Source organism: Choristoneura fumiferana, chromosome 9 (genome assembly GCF_025370935.1).
Source record: "Choristoneura fumiferana chromosome 9, NRCan_CFum_1, whole genome shotgun sequence".
Classification (NCBI taxonomy): domain Eukaryota; kingdom Metazoa; phylum Arthropoda; class Insecta; order Lepidoptera; family Tortricidae; genus Choristoneura; species Choristoneura fumiferana.
The window spans coordinates 5,431,245-5,457,808 of NC_133480.1; the positions used below are offsets into that span (position 1 = coordinate 5,431,245).

General features: G+C 36.8%; 1 pseudogene; it reads left to right on the top strand.

Annotated features, from left to right (window-relative positions):
* Positions 1-24,676, top strand: LOC141431028 (uncharacterized; annotated as a pseudogene).
* The last annotated feature ends 1,888 nt before the right edge of the window (positions 24,677-26,564 follow it).

Genomic DNA, 26,564 nt, shown 5'->3' on the forward strand with positions numbered 1-26,564 from the left:
TATGACTCAGGATCTAAGGCACTACCATCGATCAGTATTCTCAGCGCGGGAGCCTGCGCGCACGCCTCCGGTACGTTGCTCTTTTGTTTAAACTACGTTCGTGAATAAGTGAATGAAATTTCGAAATTACAAGCGATGCTTTTTTGTTTCTGGTGTTCGAAATATTGAGTTTTAAATGCTGTTTTTTATGGTTCTAGTTTGAATTTAAAAGCATTAAAAGTTGATGCTGTTGTGTTTTGTTATGAAGTATGCGAGAGAAATTCGAAATTTAATTCGACGCTTTTGTTTTCAGTGTTCGAAGTTTTGAATTAAGTATCTGTTTAACATATGTTAAAAAAAATCAACGGTTTTAATGTTGCTTTGTTTTTAAATTTAGGGTAGGTATAGAAACAGCGAACATTGATCTTTACGTGTTCAAATTTAGGATTATTTTCGATGGTTATTTTGTTCCATTTTCATGATAAGTTCAGACTTTTAATTTTGTCTTGTCTTGAATTTCAAAATTTCGTAATCCAAAGAAATGGATTCTATTTTTTATGGCTCTTTATATGCAGGTGTTGTTTTCCTTATCTTATCGCGTGGGTTGGTCAATGAATGTCAAATGAGCGTCGGTATAATTTGACATTTATGGTATTACACGCTAAAATAAACACTTTAACGTGTACAATTTGTTTTGAATTAGGTTTGTCTTAATCAAAAACTCAAATGTTTTGTAGGAAAACATATCGTTAAATAATAATAGAATAAGTTTACGAGTTTGTCATAGCAGTGTCTGTAAATGTAGCTAACATTTATTCCAGATAGTTTAGTAATCTGCCAGAAAAATTAAGTAATTTAAGTATATTTCAAGCAACAATCTTATATGATCCTTGCCTTATTTTCTTGCGGAAACTATGTCTGTTTATTTAAATACTAGCTTTTGCCCACGGCTTCGTCTGCGTGGAATTGGGTTATCGCGCGCTGTTCCCTCGGGAACTCTGCATTTTCCGGGATAAAAAGTAGCCTATGTTACTCTCTGGCCCATCCACTATCTCTATGCCAAAATTCACGTCGATCCGTCGCTCTGTTTCGACGTGAAAGACGGACAAACAAACAAACACACTTTCGAGCTTTTACATAAGATAAAGAGATGTTACTCTCTGGCCCATCCACTATCTCTATGCCAAAATTCACGTCGATCCGTCGCTTCGTTTCGACGTGAAAGACGGACAAACATACAAACACACTTTCGCATTTATAATATTAAGTAGGTAGATATGGATGTCTTGAATAAATTTGCTGTGCACGTAAAGGGATTTTACCCGGTGCCGGTAGTTGGAAAAACCAAAGGTCGTGTTGTGATAAAATTATACTACAATTTTTAATTCCATGGACCTCTAAATAGATTATTTTAACCTACTTTGTGCATTAAGAACACTTTTAAAATAGCATACAACGTACAGAAATACTTAGTTCATAATGGTTTTTAATCGAGGAAAGCCGGATCTCAATCGAAATACAACGGCACCCGAAGTGTCAATACAATACAATACATTGTACAATAATAAGCGATACAGAAACAGGTGCACAGAGAGAAAGTTTACAAGGTACTTAAGCAATAGGCGGACTTATCGCTTAAGAGCAATCTCTTCCAGGCAACCTTTTTCACAGATTGAAATAAGGACTAAGTTACAGCAGGGTGCACTTAGCAGCTCAATTAAAAAGGCGGACTGGATTAGAGCGCTTCAGGTCTCAGCAATCCCTGGCAACCTTTTTAGACACGATGCAACATAAGGGACTAAGTTACAGCAGGTGGTGCATTTTCAGAAGCAGCTCAGAAAATTAAAAAGCAATATTGTATTATTGTATTGCATTATTTTATTAAATGCAGTGTATAATAAATCAATTAAAAAAAAGCTAACCAAACGAAACATGCCTAACGAAAAAATTTAAACAAACTATTTAAGCAAGACCCCTTAGGCAAGATTCCGAAGATGCTGGCAGCGTTTCCTCTTGAAATCGCTAAGCTAATTCTTTGTCTGAAGAAGCTGCCAGCTCTTTGGTCCCATGTGACGTCTCCTAACCTCTTAGATATTTTTGGTAAATTTTCTTAGCGCTATGACCCCACGGACCAAGGGTCCCAACACCGAGCGGAACATTTTCATATCTAACTCTAATAAAAAATCGATTAATACACAATATCGCTAAACCAACTTGCAATATTTTAAAAAAGAAAACAAACAGATACAAACTGAATTTAAATAAAAGCTTGTAAACAAGCGTCAAAAATGCAAAATTGTGGCTAGCCACACTTAAACAATTATAACAAATCGCCCTAATTCTTAAAGCTGAAAAGCCTATTAAACACAATATTGTTAAAGTGCGCGCTCTTGCGCATATATTAGTGAGATCATTAGCATAACCAAATGGGGGCTTCCATTGATCGATATGGTAACAACACCTTGAACGTTTGTTTGTTAATTGAAGTCGAATTTGGATGTTGAGAACAGTGATGTTCCGAAATTCTTCATTCGCGTAACTGGCTTGAAACCGGTACTTACCAAATAAAATCAAAAATTCGCCTGCCTAAAAAAAACTTAAAAATGAAATTAAGTCTTCTGGTCTATAAAATAACTCTGTTAAGTCCTTAACTTAAAGTTCAACAGTATAAACCCATTTAAAGTTCTCAGTATTCAGTTCCGACTATTGAACTTTAAGTTACTTGACAGAGTTCAATCTATACGTACTTATGCTACTAAGTTTTTTCTTTTATTTGACTGGATGGCAAACGAGCAAGTTACCACCGCCCATAGACACCTGCAACACCAGGGGGATTGCAGATGCGTTGCCAACCTAGAGGCCTAAGATCAAGTGCCAGTAATTATAGTACACAATATCTTCTCCTTTTTAATTTTTTTATGGCAATCGGGTTTTTCTTTTTAATTTATTATTTAGTTTCATTTATATTTCCGCGAAATTATAACATCTAGGTACCTACTTACATATTTCGAAATAAGAAACTTTTTTCACAACCAAAATTGTTGCTTATGTTTGCATGCTAACAACACATTGTGATCAATTTTAAGATGCGGAAGCAAATCAAAAATATTTCAATTTGCATATAAATTTGCGAGGTTTAATTATAATGTCTTGTGTTTGCGTGTGTAGTCGATTTTCATCAGAATTACATAATCATATTACTTCACTAAGACTATACTCTCAATACGGCATAGGAATAGTATCTTGTTTTACGTGGTTTTACTAAGGTAATTCTGTTTTCTAACTTCTTCCTCTTCTGACCTCTTTATTCGAAGCACCTCATCCCACTTATATTATAAATGCGAAAGTTCGTAAGTCTGTGTGTTTGTTTGTTACCTTTTCACGTCTAAACCGCTGAAACGATTTATGTAAGTCAGTATACAGATAGTTTTGAGTCCTGCGGAAGGACATGGGATAGTTTTTATCCCGGAAAATTGCATAGTTACTTAGGTACTTAATTGCGTAGTCACGGGCAACAGCAAGTACCATCAGCCAAATAAGTGGTCTATCAATTTTTAAACAAGTTCCTATCAAATGAATATGTCGCTAAAGTCGAACTTTCAAGTTGACAGACACGTCTATTGGCATTATTGTATTGTGACATGCAAACGATTATCAACTTTAGGGTGGTAGACCACATATGTGGCTGATGGTACCTAGACTTTAATTTCGTCGTCATTTTGCCGTGAACGAGGTAGGTATATCTTCATTTTGCGGTGTTTACAAGAGAGACTACTTCCATTTTATCTGATTTGAATTAAAAAGTATATAAACAAACCATATCAGACCGTTGGCCATTTTCTCGATAAACAGATTGACGCAGAACAAGTTCGCAAGAAGGTCGGGCCGAGGTGACTTCCTGCACTACGACTCGCGACAACTGCTATAGTTAGTTCTATGCGCGTGCTCTCTTTTATGGAAATAATAATCGGATTGTTATTGTAAAAAACATTAAATTTAAAAAATCAAAAACCCTAAGAATAGTCTAGAAGAACTCTGTTAAGTAGCAAATTTAAAGTTCAACAGTCGAGACCCATTACTAAAAATTAAGAAAGCAGAAAGAGCTGCGCCTCGGCAATTACAGATTTCGGATATTAGATACATATTGATCAATATCACGAATAATTTCCAAAATGATAAAACCTTATGACTCATCTCCATTTTTAGCATTAACTACATCTGTTCAGTATTAATACATCAACAGCGAGGCCTATTAATCTGTCATCTCCCAGTATAACAGGATTAAAGGAATTTGGGCACAAATTTGTGCCTCTGGGAGAGGACAGGTTAAGCTACCTGTTAGCATTTTCCTTCAGACTATCGTAAGATTAAGTTGCTTAACGTGTCACTATTAATCCGATCCAAAACTAGCTAAACCCTTTATGACATGATAGTCCGGTAATCTGTAATCATACTTATCAAGATAAATTTGGTACATTATCCGGCTGTTTAAGGAATTGGGTCGTACCTGGATTACGCAGAGTCGACAATAATGTGATGAAGGTCAGAAATAACTGGCAGTTATTAATAGCTAAATATACTATACCTAGTGCCATCCACGAAGATGCGTGATTTTGTCAAAATTAGGCATTAAAGACATTGTAATAAGAACCACGGCACGCGTCATCGTGAATGACTCTACCTATACCTGCCCAAAAGAAGATACGGGTCACGTGAATTTAACTGGCTTAAAGATAATAGTCATTAATTAATTATCTTTAGAACATTCCTTGTCTAAAAATGGTTTTATTAGTAGGTTAAACATAAACAAAACACAAATAAGTACTTTTCATTCAATTATAATGTACGAGTATTCAGATAAAATCTTAAATTATAGTGGTTTTTGACTTAATTTTACCGATGCAACTTCAAGCGGCCCTTATATAATTTATAATGATTTCTGTGATAGTGTGTATGAATGTTAACCCTTTACTGTGAAAAAAATAAAGAAATAACACAATTAAGAAACAGTTGTAGAGTTCGAAACGCGTCTGTGTATTGTGGTAGTGATGATAGATGGGTTTGTGTGATTTGTGTGTGTTCTTAGTGTTCTTACTGCATGGAGGTGGAGGAACTGCATGAACACGCATATCTTGTATAAACTTAGCTATCATAAGGTCGCGGGTGAGCAAAGAAATTCTTTTAGTTCATAGACTGAAACAAATCAGACCGCTCCAACCGACCGACCGAATCATGAGTTGAACCGTTTAGTTTTGTAATATGTCGGAAAGGTGGGCACAGATCACCACACAGTGGATGCCCCACGATGGCTATAGGCGCTGCGGCAGGCCAAGGCGGAGATGGCGGGATATCCTAGACGCGTTTTCCAGCGACTGGCCAGACATAAGTGCCGTCAGGACGAGTTGGAAATCCATGGGAGAGGCCTTTGCCCAGCAGTGCAACATTACAGGCTAATTAAAAAAAATGTCTCACCAGAGCTTAAATAATATAATATTTAATAAATTTCGAATTATACTTATAGGTAGGTAGATGAAAATCAGTCAGGATACATACATAAACACAAACCATCAGATTAGGGTGGACGTAGGTAAGCAAAGTCGCAGATAAATTTAGTTTTTACCTATACCGTGTTTGATATCACTATATTCTAAACATCAAGATCCGGGGTGACTCACGGACAATATATCCATAATTCCATAGTAGATAAAGGTTTTTGCATTAGAATTCGACCTTTAAGAAACAATAGGAAGTCTCGGGCCAAGTTCGTCAATGTCGAGTCCACAATCGATTGCAAAAAAATCGACCACAGTCGATTTAATCGTAAGAAGTGCAAGTAAGCGTTGGTTTTTGTAGATGGGGAATCCCTTGCCATGAGGATATTGTTCATTTTCACATCAATCATCATTTTACCCGCTGATTCTGCCGCTAAGGAGTAGTGTACATAGTTGTTTTTAGTAGTAGTACCTATTAGTAGTAGTAGAAGTAATAGTAGTAGTTTTTTCCGTGTCGTCACTAATATTTTTTTTTTGCGTGTTGCGGCAGCCGCCGAGTCGCGTGCTCCTGAGAGGACGGGCTACGAAATAGCCCGAAACATGTCGAGCTAAACTCGGTTTAAGACGTGAGTTATCCGTTATAATATCATTCAATATGAGTGAGTCTCACGGTAGTTTCATGTTCAAAATTAATTATAATCTTAAACAATGTCTTATTAACCTGTTATTGTTGTGCTAGCAACCGCAAATAAAACGTTATACGAGATGGATACCACAATAATGTGGGGCGTATCGATTCAATTACTATTTACAATATATACCTATTACAAAGAACAATACTGCGATAATTCGACCTGCACGGATGAAGTACTTAACTAAATTAAGTTAATTTTTGTAAAATATAGGTATGCTTACAAAAGTAACTTTGCAGTTGCAGAGAGTAGCAGTAGATAAGAGTAGTAAATAAAGATTGTAGCTCATTGATGGACCTCCACAAAGTTGTTCCTGAAACAATCAATCATTTTTAACCGACTTCAAAAAAGGAGGAGGCTATCAATTCGGTTGTATTTTTTTTTCAATTAAGTACTTTACTACAGTTGCTAAGCAATTTAAGCTCATCGTAATGTAAATGGTGAAATGGAACGGGTGATGAAGCACCAGGACTCCTCAATAATGAACGTCTCTGCATCGGAAAAACCATGTTTTTCTTAAAAGGTGACGAGCAGTTGACATTAAGCTATTGCATATTAGATCATTTACACTAAAAAGCTTGAAAAAAAAATTTATAACAAAAAATTTAACCGAGTACAAGAAACCATGAAAATAATTTTCTACCAGTCTGAAGTCAGTGCCTCAGCACGAGCCAGCAGGAATGGTTGAAGCCCAATATACTCGTATAGTATGTTTGTAGTGAGGTAGACAACTATAGGTCCACTTCCGCTGGCTCTTGCTGAGGCACCAACTTCAGACTGGTAGAAAAATTATTTTCATGGTTTTTTGTAGTCGGTTCAATTTTTTGTTATATATTTTTTTTAAATAAACACACTCAACTCTGAACTAACACAGCTTTTACTATTTCTCAACAACGTAATCGCTTAATCTAAAAGTATAGAGCTTCCGGTAACGCATAATACTTTGTCGTTGAAGGATTTTGATGACTGTATGTACCTACTTGTAAGAAATTGAGTAAAAGGTCAACTATTCAGAGGCCACTGACAAGGTTAATCTCAATTGCCAATTAAGTTATTTACTCGTACCCCATGACAACTCCCATTGAAATTAAATATAGTTTGAAAAGAATAATGAAAATACGTAATGGTTCCTTGATAATATTTTTTATAAAACACCACAAATCCACACAACACAACAACAACGATTTCACAAGATTGTTGTAAACCTAAGTAACTTACCTAATCTTGACTAATTCGTAAATTCGTCTAAAATTATGTAAAAAATAAATATCAAATAAATAAATATCATGGGACACTTGACACCAATTGACCTAGTCCCAAACTAAGCAAAGCTTGTACTATGGATACTAGGCAACGGATAAACATACTTATATAGATAAATACATACTTAAATACATATTAAACACCCAAGACCCGAGAACAAACATTCGTATTATTCATACAAATATCTGCCCCGGCCGGGAATCGAACCCGGGACATCAAGCTTCGTAGTCAGGTTCTCTAACCACTTGGCCATCCGGCCGTCGTATGTAAACTCTTTAAAATACAAAACTAAAAAATGAACACGACTGACAATCGTTGAGATTGAGATACGTATTCAAAGGCAAACCTTATATCTTATACAAATCAAACTCTGAATTGATGAAGCATTTTGTTAGGGACCAACAAACAATTATTGTAAGAGTCAGAAATGAATAGCATCGCCGCACATATCAAGTGATCATTATTGTAACTCTAATTATTTTTTACATACACACACACACAAACATCACGCCTGTATTCCCAAATGGGGTAGGCAGAGCACACAAAACGTTACCGCTTCGGAGCCACTTTTAGCAATTTTAGGTTTAAAGTTAATTATTTTTTTAACTTCTGTCTTTTGACACCTTATTTGACACGTATCACTCTTAAGCCTGGCCTCTCTAACATACAAAAGCACAATTCATGACACTTGAACTGTCACAAGCATTGTGCTTTCAATTGCCTAATGCAACCTTTACGTTGTTGCAACAGTCAGGCAAAGTCTGGGACGTGTAATGTCAAGGGAATGCCGTGATAGGATAAGCTGATTCGGATGCCGTTCATTGTGCCTTGCTCTTTGTAATACCCTTCTATTATGATTACGATTTTCCAGTAAAATAATATAGGCTATAATGTCCTTAGAAATGTAATAAGTCAGACAGTTAAATTATCAAAAAAATATTGAAGACGGTAGGTGTTTTGACATTGGAAATGTCTTTTCGTTCGCTCCAGTGTAGGCTCCGATTTCACGAAAAAGTGCGATCTTCTTATATCTCTGAGAGTTGTGAAGATAATGGATATTCAAAAAAGGCTCAAAAGACGCATATTCACAAAAGCTGTAAGATGCAAAAATAATTATTCGAGAAAGTCAAAAGCGAAAAAAGTAATGGCCGATTTAGTAAAAAAAAATATTTTTATTCCGAATTTTTGATTTTGGCGCTCAATATTTTGGAAACGAAGAATGATATCAAAAAAATTAGAAAATTCCTCTGGACTAGTCAGCTACGATTTGAGCCTAAAACAAAGACGATCGGGTTCAGGGTTTGCCCTGTAGCCTAACATTTTTGAATTCCAATGTGCTCGATAGTCGTGTGAGCCACGAAACCTGTGATTTTTTTCTGTTGTCGACTACGAATAGTTGTCAATTAAACGAAAAGTGATGAAGATAGAGTCAGTTAAAGTACCACGTTAAGTCACAGCCCCCCCAACTTCCGAATTTTGACGCTACGTTCATTTTGCCTAGGTGAGGGGCTCTGTTTACACAGGATATTCATAGATAGATAGTTTGTACGGAACACTTGGTGCGCGAGTCCGACTCGCACTTGACCAGTTTTTGATTACTTAATAATGTGAAAATAGTTTTCGTTATTTTTAGTTAAACTTTGAGCCCTAGAGCAGTAAAGGATCTTAGTAGATACATCATGAAAATTAAGGATAAAATTGTCATTAAAAACACCGCGTTCTTAGATAACCATAATGAGTTTTTTAACCTAAATATTTATCAATTAGGCTTTAAAATCGCCAAGCTGTTGACTGAAGTATGACCATTAAATAGCCATTATGGTACAATGATTCACAGTTCGTTGTACTGACAAACAATCATGCTTCTGTCATGCTAATCCTTGGAACTGAGTCAAACTAACAGTACTGTATACGTGTAGGTACTGTATTCTGTATATGCGAGGATTAAGAATACTACTGACTGATCTAATAAGAGTAAACCTTCAGAAATTGTAATTTTGTAATACGTTTTTGTTGATAATTTAATTTTAAGGGTTCCGGAGCAAAAATGGCAAAAATGGAACCCTTATAGTTTCGCCATGTCTGTCTGTCTGTCCGTCCGTCCGCGGCTTTGCTCAGGGATTATCAATGCTAGAAAGCTGTAATTTTGCACGAATATATGTATATGTAAACTATGCCGACAAATGGCCCAATAAAATTTCTAAAATATTTTTTTAGGGTACCTCCCATAGACGTAAAGTGTGGGTGTTTTTTTTTCTCATCCAACCCTATAGTGTGGGGTGTCGTTGGATAGGTATTTTAAAACCATTAAGGGTTTGCGAAGACGATTTTTCGATTCATTGATATTTTTGCGAAATATTTAACCTTAAAGTGCAAATTTTCATTAAAAATCGACCCCCCCCTCTACAATCTAAACCGGTGCAAAAAATCAGGATGCTAGTAAGTATATCAAACTTTGAAGAAAAACTAAGCTATCTCGGCTAAGTTTGCTTCTGAATTTTTATTTTTATTTTTTTATTTATTTACTTACACAATTTAAACATTCAGATTCGAGAAAAGAAAAATATAATTTAGACCTTAACATATAGAGTAAAAAGTGTCTTTATTTTATGTAAAACTAAAAATCAATCAAAATAAATCAATAAAACTAATAATTTATAATTACATATTATTATATAGCAATGCATGAAAAATAAAAGGTACCTAGTAAGTGAACAATTGTTTCCACTGTTGCTATTTAATTTCCTCTCAATCGAAGTGAAAAGCAAAGTGAAAAACTCGAGCACTAAACCCATTTTCCCCTCGAAGTGTCTATCCACCCTCGCCGTACCGGCTGCGTAGCTATATGAACGCCTCGTGTAAAATGACTAGTTTTATGCTCTTGTTGTACAATCTACTATTTCTCAGACATGACATGAAATATTGACGTTGTGTTACAAATAATAGGCCGGGAAGTATCGCGCTGCAGGCGCTGCGGCTCGGCTGCAGGCGCACGGTCGGGCCTGCAAAGAGATTTCATACAAATTTCCCGCCCTCGGCCGGCAATGCGACCGTCTTTTGATTCAACGCGAGCTGCGGCACGGCGCGCTCGCCGCCAGCCACACAACTCGCTACGCTCGGCCGTCTATATCTGCTTGGCCGGCAACCCCCTACTTCCCGGCCTCTACAGTAATCTACTTTAAAGTGCATGTGGTAGACAAAGGGAAACCACCACACTATTTTCCCAAGAAAGTGAATGTCACGACGTAGGGCTCAAATTGGAAAATCGAAGTTCGTATCGCACCGTCCCTTTCACTCGCGTATTAAATGACATAATGACGTCCCGCTCATCATACGAAGTTCGAGTTTTGCACTTCATAGTAGGTATAGGCCCTGTGCGTTGTTAACTTCCACGTTTAAGTACATTTCAATTAGATATCAATTGTGTGTGTTACATTTTACCGGCTAAAGCATGAATTCATGAATCATACCTAACAAAAAGAACTGAAGTACAAAAAAAAGATTTCCTTTGTAAAAAGCGGTCACGATTTATTTTTATCACAATGAAACTGAGATTATGAACTTACAATAGAACATGGTGATGTCAGTTAAAAGAATGACAAGTTAATTGAAGTTTGAAATAACAAATTTAGTTTCGAGTCGAATATTTAATACTTATACATATTACTAGCTTTTGCCCGCGGCTCCCCCGCGTGGTATTCGGTTATCGCGCGCTGTTCCCTCGGGAACTGAGCATTTTTTCGGGATAAAAAGTAGTCTATGTCACTCTCGGGCCCATAAACTATGTCTATGCCAAAAATCACGTCGATCCGTCGCTCCGTTACGGCCTGAAAGACGGACAAACACACAAACATACAAACACACTTTTGCATTTATAATATTAAGTATGGATTATGTAAACATAATTTGGGAGCAAGTTCGATAGTAGTACCTAGATGTAGATTTTTTTTGGATTTAGTTTTTGGAAATTTTGAAAATGGCAGAGCCATGAGGATTGAAAACAGCCAACCGGCCAAGTGCGAGTCGGATTCTTGCACCGAGAGCTCCGTACTAATTTATAGGTATCTATAAATCCAGTATAAGTCGCGCACTGCTTAAAGCATATTGTATAAACGTGTGAGGTCATTTTAAGTTGGTAGACGGACAGAAATAAAAAAAATACGATTTCACACTTTTGTTACCTATTGCTATGCAAAATTTCAAGATTCTAGGATAAATGGAATTATACTGTAGGTTTATTAAAAATCAATCGCACATAGAACCTTATTTTTTTGAAGTCGGTCTTTTTCATAAGACGCTTCACTATCCGGCGCCACTCGCCTCTATTAGTCGCTTTCCTAGTGCATACATTAGCTGCACAGATTTGGAAAGAGAACTTTGGGGAAGAAAAGTCCTTGAGTGGCGGCCACGGACCGGAAGACGAAACGTTGGCACGCCTCCGACTAGATGGACTGACGACCTCTTGAGAGTTCTGGGCAACCGGTGGATGGAAGTGACGAGTCATTTATTGTGGCGCTCTGAAGGGGGGGGCCTTTGTTTAGCAGTTGACGTCTTCCAGCTGATGATAATGATGATGATAATACATAACTACATAGAATGAAATCTTTTAAAGAAACCCATAACTTCAGCTAGATGTCGTGTAGTGAATCATCCGACCTGAACACAAGGACGGAACCATGCGCCGTGAAAGGTAGCGAACGAACTCAGTAAAAAACGGTCACATGGCTCACATAGGTCAAATTCAAACGCGGCAGCGGACAATCTTTTTCGTTCTCACTGGCAGAGTCAACAGCATAAATTGACACAACAAAACGTGCACAAATATCTCATAGATCCGATTCTGTCTCTGGTCCAGCTGGATATCCTGCATGGGTCAAGTTAGCTAGTTAAGGTATCGGGTATGGGCTTCACTTTGCAATTGCACTACACATTGGAAGGCAGAGAAGTGAGTTTATATTTATTTTTACAAGCTGTTATTTATACTATCTTATTTCAGCTGTTATTAATAATTAGTAGCACAGATACAGCGGAGCGTGAAAAAATATCTGACACGTCCTTCTGACCTTAGAAATAGAGTCGTATCAGACATTTTATGCACGTTTTCTTTTGGTGACTGTACCAATGAACGTATGTGAAAACAAAATCGTTTACACAAGTGTGAAAAACGTCCATTATCATGACTCAAGTGGTTATGGTCAAGTGCAAAAATATGTATCTATTCGAATCATTCAAAATTATGTTACGTACCACGGCCTTATTAGGTACGTCGGAATAAGAATCTGTGTATATTTTTGAAGTGTTAGTTAAGTCCGTGTTTTTTCACTCGACTGTACTTCGGCAGAGAAAGCGCGCATTGCCTGCTCGTGTCATAACTATTCTTTGTTTTAAACTGACAATAATTAAAATACTAAGAAAAATTATGGAATTTCTTGAGGCCGTTTGTTCAATGTTCTGAGTTATTTTCATTGTTTATTGTGTTCAGTTCAACTACGTTAGACCTTCACTCATAAAGCATCAGTATGTGCTAGGCTGTGGTTTGACAAACATGTGCTGTCCGACCAAGTTTGCAACTTAGGTGACACAGTGAACCTACTTGTACCTACACCATCTGGTACTTCCTTCATCTTCATTCTCATCAGTCAAACGATGTCTTCTACTGGGCGTAGGCCCTCAAAGATTATCACAATGACCGGCCGAGCGCCGCTCGTATCCAGCGGACTCCAGCAACTTACACCAGGTCCTCAGTACACTTTGTGTAGGGTCTATCTACGCCTCGTCTTCCGGTATGTGGTTACTACTTAAGAACTAGACTCTAATAGTCATCAGTTCCTCCAATAAAGTTCCCGCCCTATGCCGCTTCATTATGCGGATCAGTCTGCGGCATGGGGACTAGTGGACACATGTGCTTGCTACAGCCAGCTACCAATTAAGGTGCCGCGGCCTACCCTGGAAGAATCGACCTTTAACTAGTTTAATATTTTTTATGTTTTGTTTCCGGAATCTGGAAATCCGGGATTTTCTTATTACTGGTTGAATCTAGCCCTTTCAGCCCTTTCCATTGCTCTTTGAATCCTTATTCCCATCTGGAATTATACTAAGTTGAAACAATTGCCTGACCATTGGTTCGTGTATTTGTTTTTCTTACATTTTGTTGTAACTTTTGTAAAAGTATTCTTTCTTGTAAAGCTTATTGTGAGGGACCACATTTCAAAGCAATAAATAACATACACTGGTTGAAGATTATCTAAAGACACTGTAGGATATTCGAAGAAAAAATAATGAGTAACATCGCGATGCCGATTGCCTCCCGAACGAGACAAATCTTGCTCTTAACAATATTTATATATAAAGTATCAATTGGATTTTTATACATATTTTTGAAAGTGTACAATTACTTTTTATTTATTTTTAAACCCAACTTTACAGTGTATCTAAAACTCTAACTCAGGCATTCTCTCGCTTCTAACTTGAACCACAGATAGAGGCCCCAAGGTCTACAAGCAATGTCAATGCAGAAACACAATTTTCTTCGCAAAAAATAGAACACAACCCGAAAAGGGAGCAAATATTGTGTTCAAATATTGGGACGCGTAATGTAATACTTTTTGTGAAGAAAATTAATTCCTTCGGAAAATACTCAGAATCTTGAATTGAGATTTTTACTCATTTGTTGAGCTGTCATTTCAGAGAGCACTTTTGTCGAGAGTTACCTTTGAGTTTATCAACAACCTATGTATTTTTTTAAGATTTTAACTAAAAAACAGAGATTTCCGGGAATCCGAAAAACAAGATTTTGCGACTTCAAATCCATGAGCATTCAAAATTAAACTAAATATCGGCTGTGTGAAATGAATGCGGGATCTCTACTCTTTGCTAGTCATACCGTATTTTTGTCCGAATCATCGTTTATCATAGTTTTTTTCCCACTGAAACCTTATTGTTTTCTGAAATTTTTAAATGGTTACCCTATAGAAAACTATAGGTTAGGTTAGGTTTGTTTTATAACAATTCTGAACAATTATTGGATTCGGAGAAAAAAGAGTTATGACAAACGATCGTTCTGACAAACATTACATTCGGACTTCCAATAAGTATGGGAACCGATATGGACCCATTCACATCAGCCCTTATGCAGCTCGAGTCGAGATGTGGTTATTGTAATTTATTTATTTGTCCAGATCCAGGATGCACGCGGCAGCTTCGTTCTCCCAACGATGGGCCCGCGACAACCTGACACGAGCAGCTTCTGACGACGAGCTGGCAACCTTGAACCTGTTCCTCTCGACCTGCAACGGAGATGAGAGCGAGGCTTCCAAGAGAGCCCGGCGGTACTATGCGGCCAGGGGGCCTGGTGGGCTCACGCATCTGTGGCACAAGCGGCATCCTGATGACGAGGATATTTTATCCAGCTGTCAAGATGCGTAAGTATTGTATTGTGTTGTTTTGTATTATATTATATTATTATATTGTATAACTTTTTATTCTACACTATGCCTGTAGAATTCGTTTTTTCGCTAACCCGCGGGAACTATCTAATTTTCCGGGATGAAAACTATCCTAAGTCCTTCACACGAGACTTATATCGAATTTTGTCTAAATCGGTTCGGCGGTTTAGACGTGAAAAAGTACCAAACAAACAGACTAACAAACTTTCTCATTTACGATATTGGTGGGATACTAAACACATGAAAATAACAGTTTACAAGAGAAAAATATGTACCAAAGGCGAAAAAGAAAAAGGCAAATTTAGTGTTAACATGGAAACTTTTTTTTTGCACGGGACACGACACTAATTGACCTAGTCCAAAAGTAAGCAAAGCTTGTGTTATGGGTACTAAGTACAACATAAGCAAAGAATACTCATACTTTAGTATACCTATATGTATATCAGGGGCGCGGTGTCTTTGATTCCCATCGCATTTGTAATATTGATTAAGGGCGTTTATACCTGCTGAGCTGGCAACGTTACATTTTTGTTAGTTTTTCTCGACTATTCCATAAAAATTGAATGACAATTAAAAATGTGGTCTGTTAGAACTGTTCCTAATATATAATTAATGTGTCTACTGCAATAATTATTCGTGATAGACTTTTATTTTATACTATATACTTAAACATATTATACTTAAACATTTGTTCGTTTTTAAAGAATATAGAAAAGTCTATCACTAATAATTATTGGAGTAGACACATTAACTTATATATTAAGAAGAGTTATATCAGATCACATTCTTAATTTTCATTAAATTTTTATGGAATAATCGAGCAAAACTAACATAAATGCAATGTTGCCATCTCAGGTTGCAGGTTGCAGGTATAAAAACATCTGGCACCGTTTAGTAGAAGTTTTGATCTACTAGCGCGTAAATAGAATGCAATAATTTCTCTTTTAAGTCATAGTAATGCGCTGTACCAAAATAGTGTTCAATTCCATCCATTAACTTCCACTTGAATATAAATTCGCATGAAATCCAAGATGGCTGCTCGCACAAAGCGCTGCAACATCGAAGACAAGTGCTCTATGGTCCGCTTTTGAAATATGGCCAGCATTTTCCGCTATGAATTTCCCAGTACCTACTTTATTGTGCAATGCAGGGTGGCTATGCTTTAAATTTACGAGTTCGTATTTTCATATAGGACAAAATTTTAGATGGAGTAAAAAAACAACGAAAATCATGAATCATTTCCGAAAATGAAAAAAAAACCGGCCAAGAGCATGTCGGACACGCCCAAGATAGGGCTCCGTAGCCATTACGAAAAAAATCAAGTAATATTATGTGCGTTATAACACAAATTAAAACACTACAGTCTTAAAATCTATTACCAGAAAAAGAGCGTATCTTCGCGGCACTTACGTCCTTTTGTGGAGAAGCGCAGTTTTTCGGCAATAACTCAAAAACGGTATATCCGATCATGTTGAAACTAATTTTAGTTGAAAGTATTTATTAAGCATTAAGCTTTACCTTTCCATATTTTTTGCATATTTTTGGACAAACGGTTTACAAGATAGAGGGGGGGACACAATATACACATTCTTTATAAAGTACACAAGGACTCACGAGGATAAGATGACGATGAGTTTTGAAATAATGGACTTCTTTAAAATTTTCCAAGCTTTTTATCCGTAAATAACTGTCTAAATTGTGGTCCCTGCATCTCTCAAAACAGCAATATGGCTGTTCCCGCACCAAGCATCCGTCTGGATTCAAATCAAATCGCGTATCTACAAGCATCGAAAGATATTGGTACAATATCGCTTTAGCGTGCTTATTTATACTGCACTAGTGTTCACCCGCGACTTCGCATCCGTAAATCATTAGATACAATTGAAATTCCGGGATTTTAACAAAATTCCCGTGGGAATTCCCGAAAAGTACTAATTACTTTGTGCTTTCATTGACGTTGCATTAAAAACAACCATCCCAACTATAACTATATCCCTGTCTCCTGGGAATATCGGGATAAAAAGTAGTCTAGATGTGTTATTCCAGATGTCCAACTATCTACATACCAAATATCATCCTCCAGCCGTTGTAGCATGAAGGAGTAACACCACACACACACACACGCACGCACGCACGCACGCACGCACGCACGCACGCACGCACGCACGCACACACACACACACACAAAAACTTTTGCATTTATTCATATGGACCACCGCAAAGTAATGCCTGATTCAATAAATTAGATCTGGTTTCTTTTTTCAGCTACATAGTGTCACTCCGAGCCCGCAGCGTAGGCGGTCGCCGGATGACACTGGTGCGGCTGCCAGCGCCGACAGCGATGGACAGGCCACTCTCAGCCAGGGCTCTGCTGGCGAGGTGGCTCATGATCTTAGATATACGGTGAGTACCTTATAACTTACTAGAGTTTACACACGGCTTTGCACGCGTAAACTATTCAATCAGGTATCTTCATTGAGGTTGTGTTAAGAACAACTGTACAACATTTCATGACTAAACCCAGCGGTTGAAATTTTAAGATTTCATTTCTATCGATCTGGACTACCAGAATGTCACTACTATCAGACTATTGTATTATCACGCAAGTTAAATACGTATACCAAATTTCAAGTCATTCCAACTAATGAAAGTTGGCCGAATTTAACTTGCAAGATTTGATTACAGACAGACAGACAACGGGACAGGTGAAACTAAATAAAAGCTTGTAAAAATAATTATAACATAAAAACTTAAAGAAATTTAATTACTATCAGCCTTAGTCATAAAAAATCCTTAATTGAGGTTTGATCGGTCTGTTACTTAGCAGACTGATTAAGCTTGTTAGACGGTTGTCAAGAAGTATGATTCATAAACGCTTGCTAGCAGTCTGCTAGCTGTTGAGCTGCTGATAGACGGATTAGACGCGTTATGTTGGCCATCTTGACAAATCAAAGACAAAAATGGCCTCGTCGATTAAGAAAAAAAATTGGTAGCAGTGGCTGCAAATTAGCAGGAAAAACAATAAAATGCGAGATGTTTGTTCCGCGTGTTTATGTTGTACAGTCACCAGCACCAACAGCTGACACAACAATCATGCATAAATATTTGATACGACTCTATTTCTATGGCCGGAAGGACGTGTCAGATATTTTTCCACGCTCCGCTGTGGCAGATATTAATGCTGGTGACTGTATCTACGAGTAAGTGCAAAAAGCGTAATTATGTTAATCATCCAAATTTTATTTCACATTTATTGTTAGTAAAGTAGCAGTAATAAATACCTAATTTAGAGGATTTTAAAATACAAATTCCTGAAAATAAATTTTCCTGGATTTTTTTTAATCTTTGCGAAACCCTCCCTTCACTAAAAATATCTTCGGTATGGTTTTTTGCTCTTGTCAAAGTCAGCTGTTCAAATTTGTGGCGGCCATTTTGTGACTTAGCAGGAAGATAAAGGAGGGTCTACGGTCCTCTAACTTTAGCAGAGCCTTGATCGACTGATTAGCGCTAACAGACGTTTATGAACCATGTTTTTTAGCATCGGACCTTCAGGGGAGCCTTCAAGGAGGCTCTAACTTTTTATGAAAAGTATAAACTTTCCTAATTTAATTTTAGTGCCTTAAACTACAACCGCTAGGATTAGAGACATGAAAATGCTTTTTAACCGATTTCAAAAAAGGAGGACGTTCTATGTTCCACTCTTTTTTTAAGCAACGTTAGTGAAATTCACTATGTAATTTTTGCATAATCCCGGAATTTCTATTCATTTGCTAAACCACCGATAATGGCTAGTTTAGAAAATATTGTTGGCTGCTCATTTTAATTGTTCCCATATTATTTTAATCTACGCTTTTCTTTTTTATAATTTTTTTATAGTTAAATGTTATATAGATAAATCATATTTAAGTATTAAAATTGTATAAAAAGTAGTGTACAATAAAGAGTTTATACACATATATATTTATAAACAAAAATAACTAACTTATAAAAAATATGAAAATAACTCCCCGTCTAAAAGATCTGCCTTTTATAAAATTGTATACTCACCTATTTACAACGATTGTCATTGCATTGTCAAGCGTGCGAAATATCAGGCAAAACAATTCGAAGGCCGTCGGAACTCGAAGAAATTTCTCGTTCTGACATTGTCGTTGAAAATTTATTATTGTATCTTGAATTTTCAATAACTTCGAAGAATAACATTTAAGAGAACAAAAGCCGCGATAACCCCTTTTGTTGTCTCTCACAGACTGTTTACTCTCCCGCCTCAGCAATTACAAAATAACAATCAAACAATAAGATACTTATTCTATGGTCTTTATTACTATATTTTTTGACGTGTTTGTCGAAAATAGTGTTATTACCTCTATTTAATATTGCTCGTGATTCCGTCTGTAAAAAAATCGTTTATCCTGTAAAATATTCCGCAGAAAAAACGCAATTTTCCGAGATATCATACTCGTATTTTATTTGAATCGGTGCATCTGTTTAAGCGTGAAGAAATAACAGATAGAGTTTATTTCACATTTATAATATAAGTAAATAAAGATTTTAATAGTTGAAGACAGGCACACATTAAGGCTCGAGCCATCTCGTTCTGAGAGGGGGCCTGTGTCCTGCAATGTCGGGATGATGACCATGAATGATGATTCTCGAATTCACCGACCTAAATCAGCAGTAGGTAGACCTAATCTCCTTAATAAAAGTTAATTAAAATCCTTTACTTATGTTCCATCCAGGTTAAAAGAAGACCCAACTCCTGGAGAGGAAGTGGTGTTCATAGATGTAAGCGACCTACAACCAGCACATATCAAGAACCACTTCAAAGGCAGCTACTGGAAAGATTTCGTACACTGCATGAAGGTTAGAGCAAATTATATATCGGATAGTTCCGGGATTTTGCAAATATGTCCACAGTAATTCCTATAAATTGCGTAGCGTTCATTAAAGTTCTACGAAAATGCCCGTGAAAATTTCGTCACTCTAATAATCCCTGTGATTGAAACTTGAAACATCCAAAGCCCTTGGGAATACCTACCGGGAGAAAAAGAGACTATGTGTTATACAATTATACACGTTCAGCTATACCTACATACTAAATTTCATCCAAACGTTTATTCTGCGAGTAGACTGCAACGGGCTCTTCAAGTGTCACTTTTTCATTCTAAGTATCAGCGCTTTCGAAAAGACCATCATGGGCAAGAACAATGCGCCGCAAGTAGCTTAGCAAAAAAAATTTATATAACTTCTCCTACTCTTAAAATGTTACTCTTCTCTGCATATCAAGACTAAAGCTGTTCATAAATCTGTAGGGATTGAAGTATTTTTTTTTAGTTTGCGTTGGAAGCCCCTAAACAAGCAAACGCGGTGTTTGTGAAATTGTGAATGAAGGAGAAGACAATTTTTAGGGCGTGGAAATAACCTCAAAATGACTACTCTGCAAAAATATTAGAAAATTTGAAATTTCGTAAAACACAATTAATGATTACGAATATGAATCTATTCAATAGCATGCATAGTTCTATTATTAGTATTAAAATATTTTTCAATTATTAAACTGTTGGCTAAATATGCAAGCTTGCAGTCACTTTACAAAAAAAAAATCAAAGAAGAAAAAACCGCGTACTATTTTTTTTTTCTATTTGAATTTTGAACAGTGATGTCCATTAGTCGTAGTGAGCGTACATTTTTATAAAAGAATATTGTAATTTTGAACAGAACGTCGTTATTTTTCCAAGTGAAAAGTAGAGTTTTTAACGCGAGACTAAACTACTATTGCGGCACAATAATTATTTTACAATTATTTCAATTATTAAAGCTAGTAAAACAAAGTTAATTAGACATATGAAGTGAAGGTTTAAAATTACATGCATACTTGCACGCACGTTATAAATTTGGCATTTACAATAGATAGTTGGATTTCGGCTTAAGGGAAACACACTTGAAATCACAAAATCCTCCTCACCATATTTTCTTTCTGTCACACAGTATAAAACGGGGGGCCACTACGAAATTCGACACTCGAAGTTCGTATCATTGCTACTGTCCCTCTCACTCTCGTACTTAATAATATAAGCGTCAAAGGGACGGCAAGATACGCAGTTCTAATTTTGCGCTTCTATAGCTTGGGGTGGAAGCGCTGATGTTCGCGATCGCATTCACCATCTCTTTCCACCCTCACCTTATATCGTGTGACAGAAAGAAGTGGCGAAAACGATTGTGATTTCAAGTGTGTTAGACAATAAGGCCTTTAGTCTAGTATTGTTCTTCTACGCAGCCGAAGCTGGTGGCATAAACTAGTTAGAAACACCAGGTATTCCCACGATTTTAGCCCAATTAACAGTCGTCTCCACACGACTTAATATTTCTCGCTCGAATGCCTCGCAATTGTCATGCGCTAGAGAGCGACGTCGTTCGTGCGCGACTCGTGATGGACAACGTTTTTAGGTTGCGTACCACAAAAGCCGAGTGCATTAAATAAACTTTAGATAAAAATTTAAAAGAAAAAAAATTAAGGTTTCTAGCCATTACACCGTATCATAACATGACATTAATAACAACGTGTCAGGCAAAAATATATTCTTTGTATCGAAAAGTATGAGACTATGCCCAATATCGACTGTATCGAATATGTATAAATAAATGTTTCTCTTTCTCTCTCTCTCTCTCTCTCTCAATTGCAAATTCAAATCATTTATTCAGTAAATAGGATGCAATGGGCGCTTTTACACGTCATTTTTTAAAATTATTGCCAAGAATAATGCGCCGCAAGAAACTTGGCAGTCATTTTTTTAAATAAAATAATTACTAATAAAATACTTAAAAACTAAAGTCAAAGTCAAAGTCAAAGTCAAAATATCTTTATTCAATTTAGGCCATAACAAGCACTTATGAATGTCAAAAAAAATCTACCACCGGTTCGGAAAACCTCTGCTGAGAAGAATCCGGCAAGAAACTCAACGAGGTATATATATATATATTTTTTAAACAGATTTACAATATTATTAAATGATATGTTTACATCACAAGTATTTAACACAACTTTATTTTTAACACAGTAGGTTCGCTATTAAAGTATATAATTAAAGAAAAAAATACAAAATAATAATAATAATACAGGGATGTATGGGGTCCCTTAGTTACAAAACTAAACACTAACTATATCTACAGCACATTTCGTAAGCAACCGTTTACCGCCAAATCTACGTTTGACATTCCGTTTTAAACTCCGTCTGATTTTTGGCTCCAGACTTTTTTTACGTGTTTGAAATTTCAACAGTCAACAGCTAAATAAACTGCTAATTTTTACCATTATCATTTCCAGACAGCCTACCCTCTCCGTTTCTCCGAAGTCCACGTGATCAACACCCACCGCCTGAAGACGATGTCTCTCTTGCTACTCCACTTGGGCCTGTACCCCTGGAGGCGTAAGGTAGTCCAGATCCATTCTGGCGACGAACAAATCAACACAGCTATGGGGGTGACTACTTCCCGCTTGAGGGCCTTCCATACGAATATGGGGGGAAGGCTGGTGCTATGAAAGATTTGAATGGTGAGTTTTGATTTACATATGACGTGAGAGACTAGGATTAAATTCTTTCTCAATGTTACTACTCATCTCAGCTATCACGAATTGGTGAGTAAAATGAAAGTATCTGTGTGTTACTTACGTGAAGAAGACATACACTTCACACAATATGAACATAATATTAGTCATATTATTATAAAAAATTCTAACAATTAGTGACATTACTTTCGTTCAATCCATTTTTAATCGACTTTTTTTTTATTCGACTGGATGGCAAACGAGCAAGTGGGTCTCCTGATGGTAAAAGATCACCATCGCCCATAAACATCTTTCTAAACGACTTTAAACAAGGAGGAGGTTATCAATTCGGTTGTATTTTTTTTATGTTTGTTACCTCAGAACTCCGTCACTTATCGATATATTTAGGAATAACTCGCGCATTTGATCTTGAAAATCATCATTTGATGAAGTGGAACTGATGATGAAGACCACAGTTGACCATCGGAGTTACAACTCAATAACAAGTATTTCACGGGTTGAATTTTAATTACTTTAACACAGTTGCTGAGCAATTTATTAAGCACCAAGACTCCTTAATAATGTAGTCTCTGCTTCGGAAAAAGCAATCTTTCGTAAAAGTTGATGAGTAGTTGGTATTAAACTATTGTATCTTAGATTATTTACACTAAAAAGCGTGAAAAAAATTTATAACAATAAGTTGAACCGACTACAAAAAACCATCAAAATAATTTTCTATCACTCTGAAGTCGGTCGGTGCCTCAGCACGAGCCAGCAGGAGTGATTGAAGCCCAACATATAGTGCGTAGGTGAGGTAGATGACTATAGTTCCACTCCTGCTGGCTCGTGCTGAGGCACCGACCGACTTCAGACTGGTAGAAAATTATTTTGATGGTTTTTTGTAGTCGGTTCAATTTTTTGTTATAAAATTTTTTCGTGTCAGCTCTTGTGAATCGACCTGCAATTTTCGCTACAGTCACACATACATTCTTTAACAATGGTAGCTAGATCGCCATGTAATTCTTATAAATACCTGAAATATTAAATTAAACCACATAGATAACCTGAAGACACAGACGGTTCTGGCAGAAAAATCAGCGCTGCAGGCGTTTAACGCCTTCAGCATAATGCTGAGTCAGCGACCGTTTCACTTTCGCGGGACACAACAACATTGTGTATATTGTATTTAATGTTTTCATGTGTTTTTCTGTATTTTTTTATTTTATTTGTGTTAATTTTGCTGTATATGTGTGTCTCTGTGTAAGTGAATAAATGTCTCTTTCTTTCTTTCTTTCTTTCTTTCTTTCTGAAAACAAATTTATACCTAAATTTAAATATTTCTAACAATAAGGATAGGCAGCTTCTATCAAGTAGTTTCTGTCAATGAGCTGAGCCATCTCTCGAAGTTAACGGCGATCAAAAAAAAACACGACATGCAGAACTTTACCACCAATTTCTTATTTGCAGACGAATGGACAAAGAAACTGCTCTCAAATTCAAAATGGCTACAATCCCAAGAAAGAAAATACTACGAGACCGTCCTAAAACCTGAAACACAGGTGCGCACACGGCATAAGAGCGCTGTCCGTGTAGGTGGAAGCGTGGGGTCCTATGATATGATCACGCGGACGCACTCCTGTAGATCACTCCACAGGCATGATGACCTTGATGAGGGTACTTATGGGGCATACAGAACGCTTAGGATAAAGAGTGACAAGGACACGCATGTATGATTAGACAGGAAGGCAAGATACTAACTGGTCTAGACGTCGAGAAGACTTACTCGTATGAAGTTGTAGAAGGATAGTGAGTAGTAGAGGGGAGAGGTCGATTGTTTTCTGTCAATATAGTGGTAGTTCTTTGTATTGTAATGTAAATTTGAAGAAATATTTTTACAAAATGTACCTATAAGCAGAGCTTATTGAATCACAACCAACACACGAACGAAACACACAAATATACATTTAACAAATATTTTACAAATAAAATTAAAATTCCATAAGCATTTAAGTATAATATGTGATTTGACTAAACTGTTTGTGCTACCAAAATATTGTTAGTGTTAAATTAAGTAACTTATAAGGCGGGCCTGCGTGAACCAGGGTTAACTACATAACTCTAAGTTAACAGCTATAGGTAGAGTCATGCGTGCCGTGGTTCTTATTACAATGTCATTAATGTCTATTTTCGTCAAAATCACGTGTCTTCGTTGATGGCACTATGTATAACCCAAGTTGAATACTTGAATAGTCTCAAAATATATGGAACTGTAACCTCTATTCCAGGGATAAAATCATAAAACAATATTTTTGCTACTACATTCTTGTATTTTATTCTTACCCTATTTTCAGCTTCACGCTCACTTTAATAGTAGGTATTTCGAATGTAGCCCCATGGTAAGGATCAAGAAGGTGATATACTTTTTTTTTATTAAATGGCTTAATCTGTCCAAGATCTGTTGAGAGACACAGATGAACGATGTCGAGTTTTTTTTTTATTAGGTACTCAGGTTGTCAGCAGGCCTACTACGAAACTCGAAACTCGAACTTCGTGTCATGCGGTCCCTCTGACACTTATACTATTTAATACGAGAGCGAGAGGGACGGTACGACACGAACTTCGAGTTTCGAGTTTCGTAGTAGCCCTGCAGGCGCTGTGCTGTCAAATAAGTAGGGTTAGTTTATTTCAGTAGAGTACGTTTCAAATAACAAGGAAATTTCACTCGTTTCCTGCCAATTATAGAGTTGGCAGCTGCTTAACCCTTTTCCAGGCCATATCGATACGCTACTACCTACATAGTTTTATATTGTTTACTTTTACTTTTGTACCTTTATTTCATTCTATGTAGTGATCAAATGAAGTTAAAATTAGGTCAGATATGCGGGTTAGTTAGGTAACAACACGCGTACAGTGGTGAACGAAAATAACAATCAGTGTAGTTAGGAGCTTTTATGTGTCAATTTTTTTTTAATACGAAAACAGGCGCTTTCTCAAAACTATTCAATTCCATACAGTCTTATTACTTTTAGCGGTTCGACACATTACAGCGACATTGTTGTAAAAATTAACAAGTTGAAGTGGCATGGGCAGGCCACATGCCACATCACTCGAGGACCGATAATCGTCGGGGGGAAAAGTTTTAAAGTGGCGTACATGAACCGGAAGACGAAGCGTTGGCAGGCCTCCACCAAGTGGACTGCAGACATCGTGCGAGTTGCAGGTGGATGCAAGTGGCGAGATGTTGTTCATTGTGGCGTTTTAAGGGAGACGCCTTTGTTCAGCAGTAGACGTGTTGTGATGATAATTATGACGACTATTAGCGGTGGTCTCTTAAGAGCGTTTATACCTGCTGAGCTGGCAACGTTGCATTTTTGTTAGTTTTTAAAATAATAAAAATTTAATGAAAATTCAAAATGTGGTTTGATAGAATTGTTTTTAATTATAATATAAGTTAATGTGTCTACTGCAATAATTATGCGTAATAGACTTTTATTTTCTTTAAAAACCGTTAATAAACATTTGTTGGAGTAGGTTGACACATTAAATTGTATATTAAGAACAGTTCTATCAGACCACATTTTAAATTTTCATTAATTTTTTATGGAATAATCGAGAAAAACTAACAAAAATGCAACGTTGCCAGCTCAGCAGGTATAAACGCTCTTAATAAGTAAGACGTGGCAATAATACCTTTATCCCTGGATATGCTCGAAAATCCAGGGAACGTGGGAGCTAATGAATTGTCTGTGAGGCAATTTGTCCTTGTCACAAACAACCGAGGTATCATGGCGTCGGTGATAATTTAGACTATTTGTGTAAGGTAAGCAAAAATATATTCAGTAGTTTTACGCTAGCTGTTTTTAGGATTCCGGAGCCAAAATGGCAAAAACGGAACCCTTATGGTTTCGCCATGTCTGTCTGTCTGTCTGTCCGCCCGTCCGCGGCTTTGCTCAGGAACTATCAATGCTAGAAAGCTGTAATTTTACACGAAAATATATGTAAACTATGCCGACAAAATGGTACCTACAATAAAAAAAATGAAAAATAAAATTTCAGGTTCCTCCCATAGACGTAAAGTGGGGATGATCTTTTTTTCTCATCCAACTCTATAGGTCTTTTAAAACTATTAGGGGTTTGCCACGACGAT